This window comes from Leuresthes tenuis, unplaced genomic scaffold (assembly GCF_036924035.1).
Source record: "Leuresthes tenuis unplaced genomic scaffold, fLeuTen1.0.hap1 SCAF_17, whole genome shotgun sequence".
Lineage (NCBI taxonomy): Eukaryota > Metazoa > Chordata > Actinopteri > Atheriniformes > Atherinopsidae > Leuresthes > Leuresthes tenuis.
The window spans coordinates 8,590,672-8,613,237 of NW_027325371.1; the positions used below are offsets into that span (position 1 = coordinate 8,590,672).

Consider the following 22,566-nt stretch of genomic DNA (forward strand, 5'->3'; position numbering starts at 1 on the left):
CTGGACATGTCATCAGCCACTGAGATTTGCACAAAGAGAGCCAAAGTCCTTGAGCGAAAGACATACAGCAGCATCATGTCAAAAACAAGAGTGGCATAAAATGAAACTACAAACAAATGGCCATGTATGTGAGCTGCAAACTGCACTTACACCTATTGAATAAGGGTTGGCAGCTGAAACAAAATCAGTGAAAGTAGATATGGTGAATAATGTGCATGGCAAGATCTATTACTTCAAGGTTAGAGGTTCTGGTCACAGCTATCAGCGGCTGATATCTGCAACAATACCGTGAGCTTCTTAACTGATTTTAAGTGACCGAACAGATGTGGCCGCTGCTCCTCACTTGCACACTTATCGAAATTATATGCTTCTTTCTCTGCAAATTTTGTCTATCAGTGGTTAAACACTACTCAAAATTACATAAAGTATAGCATTTTACGTCAGCTGGTTGGTTCCTGCGTGCACTGCAGAACCTTGTTTGATCGTTGCTCACCTGGCCTGGCTGGTAAGCCGAGAGCCTCCTAAATTTGCACCACAGCTCCTAATTCAATATGCACGTGTCCAACTGAGTTCATGCCTGTCTGTCAGGCAGACAGCATGTCTGGCATGTGTGAGCTTGGTGGGCATCTCCAATTTTACACCATGTTGTCAGATCAAAGTGGAGGCTGTTGCTGGCAAATCACAGGACGGGGTGGTGTGTGCAGCAGCACTCTTGGGTCATGTGTGAACCATCCAGTACGGCTGTCATCAGAGCATCCCTGGGGTGTGCTCCTGCTGAGTGATAGCCTCAGATTGGAGCCCTGAATCCTGCAGTCCAGAAAATGGGCAGAATCTGAACTGCAGAACTGCATATTTTGACATGGTTCTAATAGATTCAACAAGCCAACATGCATAGCCAGTGTATTGTGAACAGATAAAAAAAAAAAAAGATAATACAAATGGCAGATATTTCAGTCCTTTGTTTTCTTAAATGTTTTGAATTTGTGTTTTAGATTACAAAAGTACTGTACTGTGTAAAATATCTCTCTTTAAAAGGTAACAGGAGAAACTCAAAGCAATGCCCCACAGCAACAGTTTGTGCAGCTATTGAGCGGTTCCTCAGCACCAAGAGGAATTCACCCTGGCAGATGGTGAGGCCGAGGCCCCAGAGGCCTCAGGCAATGCTACACCCTGGGACCCGGACACCTAATCGTGCCCCGTTGAGCCTCTCACCTGCTGCTCCAGTGCTCACAATGTTATCTCATCTTCCTGACCTATTGTGGCTCCCATCGGTGATAATGACAGTTAAAAGACCCACGCAGTGCCGGAGCAGGGGCTCGCTCTCCCCAGAGAGGAGCAGAATCATGGGAAACCTCAGAGTAATTGATCTCTCCATCCTGCCTCCTCTGGTGGATCTCATTTCTTTTCCCCACCTGCAATGAGCTACTGAGTTTCTTTACAGCACAGATTGCTTTAATTTTCAGCTATTCATGAGATGTGATTTAAAAAAAAGAAAATATTAAGAGTGGTTTGTCAGTATGCTTCATGCTACTGTAGTTTACAGGGAGCACTGTAATGTCACGTCTACAGCAACATTTCAAATGCTTTTTGATGCACTCTTGTTTTGTCTGTCTAAAGTATAATTTCACAACAGAAAAAATGCCATCCTATGTCTCCACATGAGTTCATAAACTCTCCAAAGGCCATAAATATGCTGCCTTGGGTAACCACAGTTAGTTGTATTTTAACAAAAGACAGTTAACGCAACCAACTTAACCAAACCACAGCCTTGTTGTTGTTCTTCTTCTCTGAACTGTTTTAATTTTCTCCAAGTCATTTTCCATGAGAATCAGTCAGTCTGCATGTGACCCCAGTTCCCACCATGGTTAGATATTGTGACAGTGGCACAGTTTTCACTGAGTTCTACTCAGCTTAATTAGATTTTCATTGCTTTATCTCTAATGTGTACCTCTTCAGTATAATACATTGCAGTGCAATGGGAAAGTGACCCGGGTCAAAAACAAGAACAAAGACGCAAAGCTCCATTTGAAGAGACTACAACTGATTTATACATTAAGGAGACAAAGGTTTCCTTTTCCAAATGAAGATGTATCCTCACAAATTTGCGAATGAAAAAACGAATAGAAAATAATACAAACTGTTCAGTCTCATAAAGGGACATGCCACTCAATCCAGTGCTTCATTAATATGTTTTAGACACCAACGGAAGTCTGTGGCACAGAAGAATGAGATAGAACAGACATAAGTCAATTGTCCTTCTTATGAATAATAAACCAGAGCTATAAACTAATTGTTTTTCTCCTGCAATGTGTGTCAGAAAACATGTAAAATAATTGCTTAGCCATTACATGATTTACAGGATGCAGTATATCATGACTCCACAACTTTAAGACAAAAGATTTTCTGCCTTTCGAAAACAAGTCCAGAATTGTGTCTCAGTTTGTATGAGGAGTGTATTTCTCGTTCTGTTTTGCTTGTGTGCAGAAAAGACAAAGGGAAGGAAGTCAAGGGCGTTTCACAACAATCTGTCTCAATACCAGCTTCTATAGAAATAGAAAAAAAGAAGAACCTCTCTTAGTTACAGAAAAGGGCAGCAGAAGAGAGCACAAAAGAGATCAAATGAAAAGAGCACACCCAAATATTGTCAGACTGACTTAAAGTGTATTTTTTTGTTGTAGGCACACAATCGATATCTTACAGAACAACAAGCAATGAAGTTTTAGGTCTCGGAGAACACAAAGAGTAAATATATTTACTAATTTACTAAGTAATATATATCTCAGAGAACACAAAGAGAAACATAGATGGCCTATAGATGACCTCTGACCTTGTTAAACATTAAAGTTCACTTTAATATAAATTTTCCACATTGTTATGCTATGTTATGTTAAAGAGGACGGGAGTTTTTAAGTCCTGAAACACTCAAAACTGATGCAGTTTGAGTGTCTGAAATTGTGAATCACAGCTCAAGAAACCTGGAGGATGCTTCTTTCCTCTCAAACTTGCCAGATAAACACACAAATTTAAATCGAATCTATATGTATGAGGTGTAATGTCTTCTCCAGTAACATTTCAATAATTTCAGAGAAGGGTACGTTGTAATCGTGACTGAAGTGGTAAAACAAAGACAGTTTTCTTTTTTTCTGACTTTTCTATCTTTTCTAACTGACATGGTAAAAATTAATTAAAACTAATGATTGTAAGAAACCTCAGTTATGTTCAAAGAAAATGGCCCCAAGATGACCTTGTGATTCAGTTCGTAGAAGTGGCTTATTTGAATGATGCCATTTTGTTCTTCTAGTGGAGCCACAAATCTAATATTGAACTATGAAAACAAGATTAAACATATCCAAACAATGTCTTGGTGTGAAAAATAGACATGAGGATTTACATTCAAAGCCTTACAGAGAGCAATACATCCACGTCTTCAGTTGTACTTCTGACCCTGCCTGAGATACTTCTTCCAAGTTTGCAACAGGACACCCTCCCTGTGATACAGAGCTGTGTGTGTGTGTGTGTGTGTGTGTGTGGTGATGGTGGTGGGGGGGTTCTGTGCATGAGGTGACACAGCTGATAACCCTGTGTCATTGTGTGCTTGGCTGCCAGAGCATCTCTGTTTTCAGTGCAGTGTGTAAAACATGATGGTGATAACATCCAATGCCAAACAATCCCCGAAAAGGAGAAAAAAACCTACATTTTTCTCCCACTTAAGCAAACAGGAGGCCCACTTATCTTAAAACAGATTACGCATTTAAGACCACCAAAAATCAAAGAAAGGAAACAGATATTTTGTAAAGCCTCAGGGGACACACTGGCATTTTGTATTTTGTATCCAGACATGTTTAAAACAGGGAGCAGACTATTGTATGTTTAGAGATTTAATGGAGCCTAAAAGTCACATTAGTTCAAATAGTTGGTCTACATTCCTTTTTCAGTGTTTCTTTTTCAATGTTTCATGCTGGCTCAGTTTTACATGTGAACCTTGTAAAATGGGACCGAGTAATGCATCTTAGAGCTACATACATGAATGATATTGTGGTAATAAAGACTGATCTCAGAGCTGCATCTATTCTAATATATCCTAAAATATATATTAGATATATTCTAAAATGTATCTTGAATACCAACAAAATGGATGTTGACCAGTAAAAAAGCCAAAGCCCCTGACTCTTCCTCTAATACAGCTTTTCATGGTTCAGATATGGAGCCTGTAGCATTGTAAAAAAACTTGCGTATTGTGATTGATGACTCTCTTTTACTTGTCATATCCTTGGTAGATTAGAAAATAATGATATAGTTTAAAAGTTTTTTTCTCTTCTGTAGAATCTAATCTTGTCACAGTGAGACTGCCAGAAGTTTCAAAAAGAGACTTGCCAAGATTCAAACGAGGAACCTTATTGCTCTGAGCCAACGGTACCATCACTGTGCATAGTTACACCACTATGCAGCCTCTTGTGAGTTTTAATCTCCTTGTTGAATATAGATTTGAAAAGACCAGCACAGAGTTTAGTTCGCTTGTCAACTTAGGAAGTGCGTTTTGCAGCTATTTGAGCATTTCACACTAAAGATAGACTGCAAACCCACATGTAATCTCCTCATCATCATTTCCATTAACGACAGAGTGGTCTCCCTATCCTCATACTGCAGACATATGAACATATAAACACGATGATGCTGCACTGGGTAACCCACCTCAGGCATCTCTCCTGACCTGGCAACCTTGTCAAAACAGTTTTTCCATAAAGGGTCCAGAATTAAGCAGCCATATGTTTTACTTACTCAGTTTTAATAAAGAGACACCTCAAAACATCACATCAACTTTTAATGTCCCTGTGTGTAACACTACGTGATAACATTCCCAGTCAACGTCTCACTGTGTACATCATGTCCATGTTTCACAATGAGCACATTCTACATACTGATTACTGATTTGGTCACAAAAGCTTTGTAAGGAGAAACGAGCATGTACACCGAAAAAATGGTGACAGATTCACAAACTGCGAGACTTTATGATAACAACTCCTGAGAACATAAAAGGAAGGAAACACAGACTTTCACAATCATTAGTTTCAATGCCAGTTTTCACACTGACAGCAAGAAGAAGTATCGTCTCGTGTCAGTAAAAAGTGGCCAAACGGAGAGCAGAAGAAAATATCGTAAAAGCTTTTTCAGTCGAACCAAATTCCTAACACCTGCTGTAACCACTACAGGCTGTGATATATTTTTTAATGTAAACTTAATGCTAACAGATACTATCCAAACTGAAGTTTGAGCATGCACACTGGAATTAAACTACTTGTATAGTTAAGCTGAACAGCTGGCCAGAAAATTGGTGTATCATTGCAATGGCCCCAACATAAACAGTGATCTGTTGAGCAGCAGAGTAAACTTCCTCTGCTTGCACTGATGCAAACACTTCCTGAGGGGATTGAAAGATGCAACAGACTGAACCCCATTTTCCACACAAGCTGGAAGCGTTTGACTCTAAAGGCAAGTGCACTAACCAGGCAAATCTGATCCACATGCTGTATAGATTGCAATGAGATTCATGACTGACTGCATCAGCCTCCAAATGGATTCTTGTCTTTTACTGAAACAACTGTATTCAGCTTTGGTTCACACATTTAGTTCCCAGAGTTTTGGCTTGTAACTTCAATATCCTGAACATTTTCAATACTAACAGGAAATCAAACAAATTTCATCTAAAAGCAAACTGTATCTTTGTTATTTATCTGTATCTTTTAATCTTTCAGATCATACTGTTTTCTTAAAATAAAGCAGGCCATAAAACAAGGCTCATTTCCCACAATGTCTTGTATTAAGATGATTTTCCCCTCTTGAGTTGATCTTCGATGTTTCCTGAGAAACTTGTCTGTTACTTTAATGTTATGCAGAAGTGGATTAACTAGCTGTTTCCACTAATTCCACAGTTTATTTTTGATTTCCTGCTCCGTGACTGCAGATTAATATCTCTGGTGGCAGCAACCCAACTGCAACAAAAGCCTTGACTACGAGGGTCCCTAACCTTAGCACCCTGAGAAACACTATACCCAGTGTGAGAGGTCATAGCACTGTACAATTGGAGACATGATTGGGGAACTATGGGTATGTGTGAGTTTTAGTGGCCAAGGGGGAGTCCCACCCAGGGAGACTGGAAAGGAAGCTGTGCAGATGAAGGTCAGAGTTGGGTGGCTCACATCCTACACATTATTTGTCTTGTTATTCCAGTCCTCGCCAACACACAGAAAAGATCCAGATTAAGGATAATGTCCAGGGAATCATCTCATAAAGGCTATTTTTTTTTTTTGGTAAAACGTCTTTTCTACACATGTAGAGTTTTACAATGAACCAACTCATCTACATGAAAGCAAGCCAGCGGAAGCCACAGGATTTAAAGAAGTGCTGTAAAATGTCCTCACTATGAGGTCTTGTTAAAAGTTACATAAAACAGTATAATTAGATAGATTGTTTTGTTCTATGTTGCCATTCATCATCTACAAAGAACCCCAGATGCAACATTACAGCACAACTTGGCATGTAATGATATTAAAACCTTTGAAGACCCTCCAACTGATGTTTGCTTTTTCCATATATGATATCCCTCTGTGATTTTTTGCCAGACTTGTATCATGTTATTTCCAGGCTGTTGCTGAGTTTGGCATCCAGACGCTAAAGCTGGCTGATGTCATGTTTTTCATGGCTGAGATAGTGAGACCATCCTTAGATGATTAATATGTCTGTGGAGTGAGCGGACCTCTTTAACAGTGGGTGATCGTTGAAAAGTGCATATGATAAAGCTCAAGATGAAAAAAATTAATCTGATATCTGCTAATTACTAACATATCAATCAGCCTTTGATCTGTTACTGTATCCATGAAGTATTTTGGTGACATTACAGGAAAAAATATCCAAGATGGTATTCACAGCACGCCAACTACAAAGGCATAATCACAATGTGGACTTTTCCTGTATATGTGACTGCGCTCACGCTGTCACAGCTGAGGTCATGGTATGTCAGGTCAGGCGAACTTTGGCTAAGACCATGGAAAAGCCAGTGATGACCTGGGAAACCAGGATCTTTTCCGTCAATACTGCAGAGACAAAGAGATGTCAAAAGATGATGACCCTTTCCTGCTAATCAGAGAAAGATTCGCAAAGAGGAAAGCACTCCTCCCTCCACCTCGGCTCACGTGGTGATGAGGTTTCCATGTTTGTGTTGGCTTGTAGAGGTCTGACGGTACCTGCATCCTTTTTGGCATAAAACAGTGATACAGAGACTTATCTTCTGGCAGAGGAGAGGAAGTTCAGATTTCATCTGTCAAGTTTGTTTATCTAAACAGATAAAATTTTGACTGAATTGTGTGTCAGTTTCTTATTAGTCGGGGCCACTTTATGTATTCAGTCGTGGTGCTCAAATTATTGTTGTAGAAAGACTTTATTAACCTAGTTTCCTTTCACATTGTTTTGCACAACTTTTTTAATCATATAATCCATAGACTTGCAAGCTTTTAAGTTATTGTAAGCCACAACACCACATAGACAAGTCATTAAGGCTTAAAGCTTAATGTTCCCATGTCATTTCCTCACCTTGTGTTTTTCTTTTTAGCCTCACTAGCACAGAGCTCTGTGGATGGTAATGCCTGTCTCTCTATCAGCTCACCAGCTCACTTGGTTAGGATTTAAATACATCTCAAGAAGTACAAAATGACCATGAAGTTCTGACTCTTATAGTTACCAAAGTGTAATCCTAACACTGGTGATCTCTAGGTTTTCCTCCTTGTAAGTAAAATATTTTGGTTGCAATGATTCAGATTACACAACTCGACTACAACCAGGATGAATTGTACTGTTAGTAGTGAACCCCTAATCAGATCAACATTGAAATACATTTTTCTTGTCATCTTGATGCCCTTGGACTCATTACCAGTAATGGGTGATGTTACTGTTGGGTCTTTGGAATCTTTCAGCAGGATCAGTCAGACATCTTCTGCCAGGTGACCCAGGAGTGTATCAGAAGTGGAGAATATTCTGGCTGCATCAACCTAACATTAGGTTAGAAATGGAAAAAGAGAGGCTGGTTTTGTTTTTCTTTCTTTAAAATAATCTCTATTACCTTGGATGGTGATAAGCTCAATATATTGTGATGGTGCTCCTGTTATGGGATATTAGGCAAACATGTAGGATTTCTCATCTTTGAGCATTTTCATTACATGAAAAAATATCAGCTTTTAATAAATGTATTCTTTTTTTTTTTGGAACATTGTGTTTTGAATTCTTTGATGGGTATACTGATATGATATGAAACTCTTTTTGTTCCCCAGGGCACTTCCTTAAGTCTATCCAACAATAGCTCTTTAGAATGACAACCAGGGACATTGAAGGGTTCTTTTCAAACAATGTGGTCAAGCATTGGCTGAAGATGCATATCTAAGTGTACTCTGGCCTGTGTTTTCTTCATGCCGACAGAAGTTCAAGATTTGTCTGAAGCTCTGATACATATTCTTTCATCTACTTGACTGTGGGCTGTGACCCCGGTAATGTTATACAAATGTCATGCGTCATGGGACCAACAGCTCCTGTATAGGAGGCAGGCATTTGGCATTGTTAAAGAAAAGTCCCTTTGTGGCAAGACAGAGACTCCTGGCACAATGGTGCTTTACTGCTCAGGTTGTGTAGAAAAAGAACAAAAGATATGAGGCACTGCTTTTACTCACAAACTTATCTTCAAAGTGCTTCTGCAAATGTTTTGTAATATGGTATTTCCCTAAAACTATTTATTACTCACACAAGCTCATCCTTCATGCAATCTTGGTAAGGAACAAGGTTGTTTGCAAGAAGTGTGGTTTGTTCATTTCAACACTGGAAGCTCTGATGTTCAAGATTAGATGTTAAAGAGTTGTCAGTTTTGTTGAGCTCTCTGTGATATTTTGTCCCCCTCCCCCGAAACCCAGTATAGTTCTCAACTAAAGTTTAGACTTTCTTCCATGTTGTAAAGAGGATGTGGTCAGTTGCCAGAATCAGAGGGTCTCTTTCCAGTCAGTTTAAGAGGATGGTTTATTGGCTTCTCTAAGAAGACTGATAACCTGATGAAGCCAGGGTTTGATCACCAGCAGAAAGTCCCATTCCTCTCCAGTCATCACCTCAAAGGAAATTACTCACAGTAAACAATCAGGACAACAAGCTGTGCTTTTTATCTCTGTCTTATTTCAGCTGCACCTTGTGGCTTTGAAGCCCCGCAGCTGAGACCAAACACTAAAGTTTTTTTTATTGTGATGACTGTTTATGGCTCAGGATTTAGTATTGTGTTTGTCTGGTCAGTGAAAGAGTGTGCTCGAGAAAAAAAGACACACACAAATGTTCCTCAAAATAAAATGTAATGGTAATATATGTTACATTCCATGTTCCAATATGTTTCATGTTAAAGTGATTTTCTCTGAATCAGCGGCAACATCAGATGACCCCTAATGTTATTGCCTTACCCATATTACTTATTCTTTTTAATTTGACAATAATTTGTGAATTAATTCCTGTTTGCTCAATCAAGCAGTAGTTCATTTTGATTTCTAATTCTGAACTTGAGTTAATTCATGAAGTTTAGTTGGTCAACAAACGCACTCTGCCTCAACTTCTGTCAATAATCTGCTGTCAAAGGCTAGTTCTGTCCCCTAGAACACTCATTTGCATGATGCAGCAAGCTGCCATGGCAACCATAGTTATCTGTTGTGTTGGTTGTGCCAGCTATACACCCTTTTGCCCTGACCCCTTCCCTCAGTGTCGGCACACTTTCCCCCAAGGGATTTCTCATACAACATCTGCCCTGTCCACCCCGCACCAACTCACCCACTCCAAAGGCCAGAGAGCCCCTGGACTGGCTTTTCTCAATAAAGGCCATCCATAACCACCTGCTGAGAGGGTTAGAGGTCAGCACCCACACACTAGGGGCCCACGATATCCTGCAGGGCTCCAGCTTGCATCCTCTTACTCCACATAGCAAATGATCATTCCTGAACTTACAAAGAAAAAAGAGAAGAGGAACATTTCTACTTTTATTCTGCTTCTGGCTATTACTGAAAGATGATCATGGCAAAGATTTTATTGTATGGAAATGACTTCTATAAAACAAGTGACAGGGGTTTTATAGCACTTATCAGCTTCATGAAGCACTTTCTCACGTCATTTTCCCAGGTTGTAATGTGTAGCTGCTCTGTCATGTGACTGATGAATGTGGAGACAGAAGGAGAGGGAGTTCCCTGTGGTGCGTATTCGGGCTTGCTGCACTGCCTGCTGCCCAGTCGGGGCCTAAAGGAAGAACCCGGTCTTCATCAATCTGCTTCCACATTCCACAATAGCTGACAAAGAGACTCCACTCTCTCTGCGGCAGATGGCTTCGCCTCAGGCTGTCCACGCCAAGCTCCCATTGTTCGAGATCAGGGGTTTGATTGGGGGACCTTTGTTCCTCCTCCTTCAGTGTCACAAAAGGATACTGGTGTGTAGAAGTTAAATTTAAACTCTGTAGATGCAGTGGCATCAAGAAAATATTTGACATTTCACATGAGTTGGTGTGATCAAATCTATAACAGGGAGATATAAAATACATTCGATAAATGAACTAAAACACCAGTGCTGTGACAAAAAGCTGTGATCTCTCAGGATTATCTTGATTCCCACAGGAATACGAATCAAGCATAGCCCAGCTCTCACAGCTTGCTATCATACTAGCAGCCATGTTTTCCACTGTTATCTACAACCAAGAAGCTCAATCTAGATAAGGCAATATTGTAAAACCACACAATTTAAAACCAAATATTATCAGACACCGAATCACAGACTGCGTCTTTATAGTTTTATCACAATAAACAGTTTATGTGATATGATGAAAAACTGGAGCTGAGGTGAGATCAACTGAATGGGTTCAAACTGATGACACTGTGACAATGTTTTATAAGTTTTCTACAATTCATTTCAGTTTTATTCATATAGCAGCAAATGTCCTCTCAGGTCACTTCACAGAAAGCAATATGACGCCTGTCTTGATCATAAAGCAGGAGCCTTTAACCCCTGTTCATAAAAAGCTGAAACAAGTTGACTTTGATTGGAAATACGTTAAAATATTAATCACTTCTATTAAATACTTTATGGCTGCCAATGTGTGACGGAAAGCTACATAACTTTCTCAACTGTCTGTAACACCCTGTAGATTGACTTTTTCATGAGCAGGGCTTAGGGTAATCTTTTGAGGATAAACTAAAGAATTTTACAGTTACTCTCATTTGCAAGTCCTCCTCCTGCAGCTAGAATACAGTTAAACACATGCTAAAATCAGTGTGTATATGGACTTCACCATGGTCTCTGACAGAAAGCGCTGAGGGAATAATCTTCAGTGACTGAACTGACTGCTGGTTTAAACAGTTGAACATTTTCTGTTCACTTGAATACAAATCTCACAACTTTAAGTGTATTTGTTTGATCCATCCAACACCCTAACCTACTTAACCTAAATGAGGCCTTTGTTGGTTGATACCAGTGAACTTTACATGCCACCCTGAAGTCCTTTGTGTATTTGTTCCAAATGTAAAAAAAAAACAAAAAACAGGAAATTACTACATAATGAATGTAGACATTGTTACATGTTTTTGGTTTCCAGAAATTAAGCATAGCAATGTATTTTCTTGTCACAGTGTAACTGGTTGCTTTGGCTATACAAAGACAGCCAATCAGGGGCTCCATTATTGTGTTCTACATTCACAAGCTAATAACTGGTTCCTGAGTGAAGTTCCCTCAATGGCCAGTGGTGTCATGTGTTGGTTTGGTGGAAACATTTTTTAGGCACAAAGTGACTCTATCACTGTGGTCTGTTCACACTTTAAGTTAAGGGTAAGCAGTAAATGAGAAAGGGAAACTGCAGCTTGTCTATAACACTGTTGCACTGTACCAAAGTGTCTCCTGCTTCAACATCAATTTAATTCTAAATTAAGTCTTAAGTCACAAAATGGATAATGTGCTTATTTAGATACAACACTGAATTAATGACTAAAACTAAAAAATCCTTGAGAAATTGCTCGGAGAGGGATTTTCGCAAGGACATCTGGCATCATTAGACAGAATGCAGGTTTAATTAATTTTTGCACTGGCTTTGATATTGACACTGGAGGTTATGTTTATTTCTTTATACAGTGTGTGTTAATGCCAAAGACTCCCTGGAAGTCAACACCCATAGCCTTTATTAGATATTCTTACCAGACCAACTGATTTACTGCACTTCTTTGGAGCTAAATAATAAGTTCAAACCAATTTAATTAAGCTCTACTTTGATTACAAGGCAACTCTGCTTAATGATGAAAATCTGGTGATAAAAAGAGTTACTTGATATAATAAATAATTTTGGTTAACAAAAAAACCCTGCCTGATTTGCAATAGAAGCCTTAAATCCAACCTTGATTTCAAGTCAGAATTATTAAAACCTTTGGGAAACAAAGCCCTGTTTTAGTTTTACATCCAGATCAAGTTACACGGTGGGTTTCTGTAGATCTGCAGGTTGATTACAGACCCTGTAACAATTTTATGGTCTTGTCTTTGTTGCTCCTTCTTCCTGAAAGTGGAGGGTAGTAAGGAGCTCTTTATGATGTGAGATTCCTTGGACATGCTCTGCGAAATCTCCCAGCAGCTCGACTGACTCCATTCAGCCATTAACATAAAGCTGCTTCTCCATTAGAGAGCATGCAGCCCCAGCTCCCAGTGCTCTTTGTGACTGTGCTGCCTATGTTTAACACATCTGTTGTCTCCCATGTCTAAGCAAGCCACAGACAGGTCTGTCCACAGTGATCCTTTTATTTGGCAATGAAAGGACCTACAGGGGCTCCTGATAGATGGCCTTCATTCCAAGGAAAATGGAAAGCAGCATAATGGGGGGGGGGGGCACTACTCCAGCACACCCCAGCCCCAAGACCCTAGAAAAGACTCCTCTTAACCAGCCTTATGCTGAGCCTAATCATGTTAACAGAAAGTCCATGTCTAGGCATGTTTTATTTTTTGTGTCTAGAGCGGATGCTTTTTCTTTTGATATGCCGGCCACTGAGAGAAAAATAAAAGAAATAGACACAGGAGTTTTCAAAATAACAGTTTTAATCAGAGTGATAATGGATAAACTTCACATGCAAAAGGAAAATTTTCTTCCACATTTCATACAAATTTTACATGAGTTTCAGATTATTTCTGAGTTATATCTGAAGCAAAGCATCTTCTTGTTACTCTTATAAAACTAGTAGTTACATCGCTGGTGTATTATTAAGCCATTGCATTAGGTAAATAAGACAGATGGCAAATGAGTTTACTTTTTCGTCTTCTGTCGTTTTTCACTTGTTAAGCTGTGCAGACGTATCCCAGCGAGCAACATCCAGGATTTCATCATTGATTTCAATTGGAGTGCCTGTTGATATCTGGTCTCAGCATCCTCATTTTGCCCCTTTCTCAGCCAGCTGAAAACACAATTAAAACATCAGCGTCTCACAAAACAAAAATTTGTTTAATCACTACGATAATTTGCACATTGATGGTTTGAAAAAGACAACAAATTGAACAGATAGGATAGATGTGGTCTGTAGAAAAACATTTGAATCCATTTTACATTTATATTAATTGTCCAACATGTTGAACTATAGAGGCTCAATGCTAATGTATATCTATATCCCAATACTGCATATTCCCATAAAATATGATCCAAATGCTCAGTCAGTGTCTCCAAATAGTCTGTGAAAACGTTTCACAATTTCAAATGTTTTTTTGTTGTTGTTGGTGATTGTTTTTTGGTGTTTTGAAACATCTTTTCATTTATAAAATTGAATCACAGAATTAGTAAATTCTTTTTTGCTAACTTTGTTTTCACTGAACTATTGGTCCAGTGCAGCTATAACACACTGACAACTTGAGATGCGCTGCAATTGGAAAGGACTTATGATATTATTGGATTAAGTTTTCATATTCTTGAGACATTGCGGTGTTGATACTAAGAATGAAGAATGGGGGGTTTATTAAGGTTTGGGTTTGGGTTTTACAGGGTGAGAGGATGTTTACTGCAGGGCTTCAGCATCACTGATCAAGACAGCACAGAGATGGAAAGACAATAGACAAAACAATGTCCTATTTAAAGATGGGTCGATGCTATTTATAAACCATATAAGAGGCCAGAGGAGGTGGGAGGGAAGACATTGTCTCACTCATTTTGTGAGATTTTATTCTAACCTCTTCATCCAGTTGTTATAATTGGCTTTGTTCTTAGACATTATGTATTCATATTCTGTGTTTTACTAAATAACCTATGTTCCTAGTTTGTACTATTCCACTCTGCTCATACTACACAATAGATGACCTTAAATGGTCCAAGACTTTAAGATAACATAACTAGACTAAATAACTGGGTCAAATGAAGCTTCTCTGTGTTGTCAGACAGACTGATACACGCCTAAAACAACACTCACACACACATATTGTTTATCACATCCAAAGAACACGATGAGGACAGTGGTTGGCCTGCTCATGCCACTAAAAACTGACCAATTATACTCTGTCGAGTGTGAGATAAAGCTGAATATAAATATGAAATGTTTCCGGATATGGGTGGATTTCCTGCGGGAGCTCTGTCACTCCGAGTCCAGCGCTGCCATATACTTTACATGTGACCACTAATAAATACTTTGTTTAACTTAAGATTTCTCCAGCTTGTTCTTGGGCTTCCAATGAAAGAATCGGGCTAACACAGACCTTTAATAAAAGGTACACTAATTAATTAAAAGTCATGTGATTTATCAGGTCTGCGTGGATGCATTGTGTGTCAGACTTTTTTTTTTGTACTAATGACTCGTCTAATGTTTTTTCAGGGTAAAGGAATCCGGTGGTCTCATCCATTTATCACAGTAAGCTTTTATTTTGACATCTGTAAGAGGCCCACCATAGTCCGTTACATCAGTTAAAAACAGAGATAAGTTTAGCCTGTCAGAGCAATTGTAGAGAACATTTCTCTGCAGCTGATAATATCTTCTATGATGTCACGTGTGGTGAAATGCAGTTTGTTTGAAATTTGAAGTGTTTTTATCTGCAGTATGATGCTGATAGGACTTGTTCTTTTTCTGGTGTCGTGCACTGAACGTATCCTGAGCCTTGTTCCCGTTAGTCCTTTATCATTGTCTATCTGCTTCTGAGACCCCTTTTTAAATCAAAATCGACACTTGTGGCCCGACACAATGGGCAGCATTGTTCCACTGCGAAAGGAGAGCATGTGCTTTGCTAATGCCGCACTTGCAGCAGCCAGCCTCCGGGACAACTTCTACATTCAGTCTTTGATTAAGGAGCACAGTTCTGCATGGATGACTTCCTCCAAGGTGCCTGGAGGTTGTGGGAAAAGGCCAGTGAGTAAGTGTGGCCTCAATGTGGGGCCGGCCCTGACTCAGTGAATGGACACACACAGACTTCAATGATACCGGGTCCAGCTCAGTCCAGCTGAGGTGGGGGCGGCTCATTGTGGATTGCATGACCAACATTGACAGAAAGCTGGAGGGACAGATGTAAGATTTAGCTGCCAAACCCATCTCTCCACCCACAAAAAGCTTCTATACACACAAAGAAACACAGTTGTATTTGCAGACAGGTTGAGCGTTTTACTGAGCTCTGACTTTTTGGCCATTTGATACTAATGCTATTACAATGTTGTTAAAAGCATACCAGTATTAAACAGACACGTTCAGTTAGTAGCAACCTGAGATCTGGAGGTACTCAAGACAATTGTTTCTTCAGTTTTATTCATCCACATACTCATTGCTTTAATTGTGTTTCATTCTTCTTTCTAAAGAGTTATGGCATTGTAAAGTGTACGAAATCTGCGGTTAAACCCTGTTCAGTTGAAGTTATTACAAAGATAACATATCAAATGCTGACATCAATGTTAAATAAGTTTCCTTCAAGTGTCTAACATGTGGTGCAGATGCATGCCACAGTGTTGCAGTTTGGTGCTTTCTTACCTTCTTGTTTGTTTCATCATTTCCATGGCTGACATGTCTGGATTGCAGGCAGGCCAGTTTGGTGAACAGACTTTTGTTGTACTCCATCAAGAATAGACTTTCCCGAGAAAAACGTCATCTGAGTGACAGCATATGCTGCTACAAAGCCTTTGTATATCATTCAACATTAATGAATCTTTCACAGATGTGCAAGTTAACCATGCCATGTGCACTAACCATAGCGCTGGCACTAACGCACCCCCATACCATCACAGATGCTCATCGTTTAATTGTACGCTGATAATAAGACAGATGGTCCGTCTCCTCTTTAGGCCACAAAACATGACTCCAGTGATTTATAAGAGAATAAATCTATTTTATGCTGAACGTGATAAAATCCCCAGTGATTATGTTTTTAATTCTACACATACAAGTTTTAGTGCCACATAGTGTCAGAAATGTGAATACATTTGGAAGTTCTGACGTTGCTTACAGTGCAAACGCATTCCAGAAGTCAATTTGAAATCTTACAGATTGCCTTTTGATATTGTGACGTCAAGTTTCTTATCTAATATTACTGATGATCGACTTTCAGTCTTAAAACATGTCTCTAGACTACATGTCCAACTTTCTGTACAAATACAAACTTGCACTTTTTAAGTTTCTACACAATATGAGCAGACATTTCAAACTGGGTCAAAACTGCCTTACAGTAGTTTGGAGACCTGACCTTCAGATGGGGAAAAAGCTGATGGATGAATCCATCCATCCATCCATCCATTTTCTATACCCGCTTAATCTGTCGGTCGGGTCACCGGGGGGCTGGAGCCTATCCCAGCGGTCATCGGGCGAGAAGCGGGGTACACCCTGGACTGGTCGCCAGTCCATCAAGCAGCATAAAGAAATGATCCTGTGCTGAAAACAGTACAAACACTTTCTATTTTAAGTTGAGTGAGAATAAATTCCTGATTGCAGGAAGATCATCATCATTCTAAGGGATCAAAGTTGGGGCTGCTGGTCAGAAACAAACCAGCATAACAGGGCTGTAGCAGGGACCTGGCTGATCCAGGGTCAGGGCTGTTTGTGTTCATTCTGATCCCACTATATCTGTAGTGGAGTCCTGGGCTTCAGGCAGTCTCCTGTTTAACAGTGTGATTAGTATGGCGCCTTCATGAAAGCCTGTTAGTGTGAAGAGTCGGCTGCTTCTGAAGAAGGCTGATATGAGAATACAGTCCAGGAGGAGCACCTGCCATCCGTGAGCATGAGATCTGTGTTTGAAGTATCTCTTTACAGAGGTCGAAATTGATTTCAATCACTTGATACATTTTTTGCTGTGCAACCACAACCACAAGTGTTGATATTCTGGGAGAACCACACACCCTTCATGTGATTTGTCCTGATATCTATGACATGATCTATTTGATCCCAGTCATGCCATGCAAGATTTAGGTTCTGAATTAACCTGCTGCTGTCATGGATGTCTCCCATGGGAAATCAAAAGCCATGTAAGCAGCACCACAGTTTCCCACGGATACTCCAAGAGTTAAACAAGGTTCATATTTCATGAGGTCAGTATGAAGAATCATGTTTCTGACACTCGTATGCAGCCAAAGAAAAATAGTCTTCACTCATTTCAGAACCAGAAGATGCACAAGTTCTGCTTTTTTTAATCACAACATAATTTGCATTTACTGTTATGAATTATGGCAAAATACTAAATCCCTATTCTTTTCAAACAGATCTCTGCTAATCCATTTAATATGATAGGATCAGCTCAGTTGGACCGATGACAGGAGATAAACCGCTGGCCTGTGAGCGGGAAGATGCTCTTGTTCCCTGGCTGGAGCTGAACCATAACTAGTGCCAGCAATTAATCCCAGGAACAAACAAAACACATTTGCTCAACTGACCAGTGTGGACAGCCTGGGGGGAAGGTGTGTGTCTGTCTGGTCAGGCAGGTGGCATGTTCAATATATGCCATGTGGGAACGCCTACTCAGCCTTATTAAGCTTCATCCTCTAAAACTGAATCCTCCTGCTGTCATTTAACACCAATTCCATGATATTAATAGCAATTATCAGTTCATGACAGTGGAAAAAGAGCTTATAAGGCTGGGAAAATGATGAGAGATCACATAGACTATGGATTTTCCATAAAGACTTGATAATTTAAAGGAAGAGATGGGCTCTTTATTATAATTACAAAACTGGTGAATTTGTTCAATATTGCTGTGAGGCAAAAGCTTCCTGGTGTCAGCTGAGAAACCAACGAGAACATGCTGGTGGAAAAAAAGCAGTTGGAGGTTGGATTTAGTAGTCTCTGGCTAAAGCCATGTAGCTGTTCCAGTCTGTAAGCTAAGCTAGGCCAACTTGCTACTTGCAGTAGCTTAAAATTAATTGTTAGACAAAACTGGCCTCACAGCAAAATGTGAAATAGGCATGAAAAGTTGATCTGGCTTGACTGAGCTGGTTAGACACCAGGGTCATGTGTCATTTAACTTTGTATGATATCAAATACATGTAAACCCATTAAAAGTGTTATGCTTTTTTGTGTCTCAAGCACAGAAAAATAAAATCAGCTCCTTCTGAATCATATTAGGAGTTACATTTTGAACAAATTATTCGGGCGTGTTCAACAATTAGGTGCCATTCCCAGCGTGTGTCTCTTACTGTTTTCACATGGCAGTGAAGTCATTTAGTTACCCCACAGTCACATCTGCTTTTCATTGTTATGGCTCCTTAATTTGCGCAGCCTCTGCTGTTGCTGTATATCACCCTGCTCCCTGCAGAGTTCACAATAAGTCCTGACTGAACTGTGCCGCTCTGCATTACAAAAACATGAGCTGAAATCCACATGACTAATAAAAATAACAAGTAAAAGGTTGAAGTCTTGTATAATGGTAAATAGAAAGAGAGGTAATTAGTTGCTAATGGACTTCTTGATGCAGAGCAAACATTCATTAAAACTCTAAACAGCAACAGATGTAGAACATCACAGAGATGATTGATTGGGCGCCTGTCCCGCCTCTGTGTGGGGTATTGAAATATCAGAAGTGATAAAGCTCAGGGGTATCCAAGCATCTCAGAGATACAAGAGCTTCTTTTTGTGGAGAATGTAAGTGATGGATACCACAACCAGGAACTAAAGGAAAGTTTTTACTTTGTCACACGGCCCAAAGGCGACCGTACACCCTTTCAAGTCTAACCTTTTATGTAGCGGAACTAAATAAAAATTGATCATCTGGTCCAGGTACAGTAACATGTAGAAGCACTGTGTTTACTGAAGTACAACCCATGATTCAAAAGCTTGTCGAACCACCTTTAGCAGCAATACCTTGAAGTAAGTTTTCTGTATGACATAATCTGTCGCCTCTATCTTTGTAGGGGAATTTTGGCCCGTTCTTCTTTGAAATGTCTTAGATTAATTGAGGTTCCAGACATTTTTTGACTCATAGCTCTTCACAGCATTTCAGTCCGTTTGAGGTCTGGACTTCAACTGGACCATTGCAACATCTTGATTCTCCTGTAGCTGCAAAACAAGACCAAATCATCTGCCATCCACCACCGGTTGCATGTGGTGTTTGTGCTGATATGCTGAGTTTGGTTTTCTCCAAATGTGCTGCTGTGCATTATGACCAAACATCTCCAATTTGTTCTTAACTGCCCATGTTAGTTAAGTCTTGTGGTTTGTTAATGTATAATTTTACAAACCTAAGCTGTTCTGCCATGTTCTTTTTAGAGAAAAGAGGCTTTCTCTTGGTAACCCTTCCGAACAAGTCATACTTGTTCAGTCTTTTTCTAATTGTACTGTTATGAACTTTAAGATTAAATGTGCTAGCTGAGCACTATAGTCTGATATGTAGCTTTTGTTTTCCTTTTTTTGCAGTTTCTCTGAGCATTCCATGGTCTGACCTTGGTGTGAACTTGCTTGGACGTTAACTCCTGGTAAGATTAGCAACGGTCAGAGTGTTTTCCACTTGTAAATAATCTTTCTCACTGTAGCATGATGGACTCCAAACTATGTGGAATTGGCCTTATAACCCTTCCCAGATTGATGGGCAGCAACAATTCCTTCTCTGAGAACTTAAAAAGATACATATTCTCTTTAGCATTGTGTTAACACTCACCTAAATGCTCCAGACCAGAAAATTACTAAGAATTCTTTTGTAGGGGTGGTCACACATGATGATGATCAATTAATCAAGAGGACATGACCATCAGCACCTGGCTACTATTTCATCTCTGAATCCTTTGGAAATATTAGGGGAAGACTTTGTTCGTCACTCAGTGATTGTGCATATTTGCTTGTTATTTGTTGATCATATAATGTTAACCATAACAACTGACTTTGTCAGGTAACACAGCTGATAATGTATCCTTCATACAATTCATCTATAAAGGACTACTTTAGTTCATTGACAAACCTTATCTCATATTTATTCACAAAATCCATATTTTCCTTCCAAATATCAGATTGTCACTTGTCATACTGCTTAGTCTTTAGGAAGGGAGCATCTGGAATTGAACCAGAGACCTCTTGATCTGCAGTCAAATGCTCTACCACTGAGCTATACCCCCAGTTATAATCCCGTATATCTAGAGTTATTCTGGCTGTAACTGCTGAACCCACAAGTCTGTAACTATTCAGATCTCCCTCTGGAAAAAAAGAGAGATGACACATTGTGTGTAACACCCACATAACACCATTGGAGTAAACCTCAGCATTTTCCCACCAAAGTCTCTCTCTGTTCTGCCTGCCGTCCTGTGAGACTCTGACACATCAGACTACGTTGTCATTTCCACACTATCAGATCCCACTGTTCTGTTCTTTCACCACGAGACACACACAGCTCAGGTCTCTGTACTTCTTCATTCTCCACAACACAACCCCCCTCCCACAACACTGGCGAGACAACAAATAGGAAACCATGCCAAGTCTCCCTCATCAATCCTAATTTGGGTTGTTCCACTAAATGTATTTTTGTGACACTGAAGATTAGACTAGGCTGGACTCCCAATTTGTTGATCATTGGATGTTCCCAGAACAACAAGAGCCAGCAACAAAGACAGAATGCTGGGAAGCATTAGGTTGACAGAGTGGAAGTAGGGCAGGAGCAGGGGGTGATGAACAGGTCTGAACTGTTATGCAAATAGCTTGTCTTTGCCTGGTTATGAAGAGTAGTGAACAACTCAGCAGAGAGGGGAACTTTAAAACAGGACATCGGCCACCAGCCGTGAGTTTCCTGTTTTCATTGGATCCGAAGAGTTTCGTCTCTGCAGCAAAAATCTCCCTCAGCTCACAGCACTGAGCTTGTTTATTCATCCAAGGAAAAATGCTTGTGATACGAATTCCAAAAAAAATCTTCAGTTAACTACTCTTACATGGTGGCAAACAAACATTGATATAATGTCCTGTGCTTACAAAGATAAGCAAACCACTTTATGGTGCAAACACTTGATATTTTTAGATGACAAAGGGAAAAGAGAAAAAAGAAGAGGGTTCACAACAAATAATTAATAATACTCCTGTGTTGTTTTTCTTTTGGGTTGGACCTCCTGGTGCACATTGCACAGACTTTTATAGAACTTATAACATCCTGTCTCTTGAAACTGACAACACGATATGGAAATAACTCAGTCGTCAACAGCTTTTAAAGGTCCCTTGAGTTTTTTAAGCTCTGAGTGGAAATATAAACCTGAATGGTCTCCAGTGAATATCTTGTTTCTAGGAACACATAGTGGTTTTGTACAGTGTAAAAAACAGTCAATGCTGTTGTGAAACACAGATCAGTTATAATTCACAATGTAATCTGATTTCACATAGTAGATATTTCATTACAAGGAACATAATCCCAACATTCAGGTTTGTCACAATGCATCCTTGAACTACAATCCAGAATATTAAAACATTTTCCTCTGCAACAATAATTTTCTTCCCAGAAAGAAAAAGGAAAATCACATGATTTCAATACGAAGCACATTTTTTTCATCATATTGTAAAACAAGCAGTTATTTCTGCTTGAATAAGAAAATAGGTGTGAAATTTCATGGAAAATGAAACAGTGTTAACTCACTTTTAATTAACAGCTTTTCTGTGCATGACAACTGTCACTGATACTTCAGTTTTTTCCTTTGTTAATTTGTTAATCATTTTTCCTTCATCCCATTAAGGATCAAGTCTCATTCCCAGTTTCATAGTATTTCACTCAAGGAGGTCCTTTCAGACTGAGGGGAACTCTCCACTGATCAATAAAAACGAGCCATGTTTACTCGTCTCAAGAGCAGCTGAAGCGTTCTCATCAGCGGCCCTAAGAGAGTTTCCTCTAATGTTGCATGAGGAGGGAAACCGAAGCCGAGTCCTGAGGAGGACACCCGGTCTCCTGGCTCTCACGTCTGGTGCGACCTGTAATCCCATCAGAGATAGTGTGTCCATGGTGGGAAAATAAACAGAAGTGAAGACTGATCCCACTGCTCTGCTCTCAGAACTGGTCCTCAGAGGCTTGTCGTCCTACTCCAATCGAACTCAGCCATTTTTTACACAGAGGTGTTCGATACAAATCTTCATCATTATGAGCATT

General features: G+C 39.7%; 1 non-coding gene across 1 annotated transcript; it reads right to left on the reverse strand.

Moving 5' to 3' along the window:
- Positions 1-20,494: 20,494 nt before the first annotated feature.
- trnac-gca (transfer RNA cysteine (anticodon GCA)) lies at positions 20,495-20,566 on the reverse strand. The gene has a single exon. It is a non-coding gene; the product is annotated as a tRNA-Cys (tRNA).
- Positions 20,567-22,566: the final 2,000 nt, after the last annotated feature.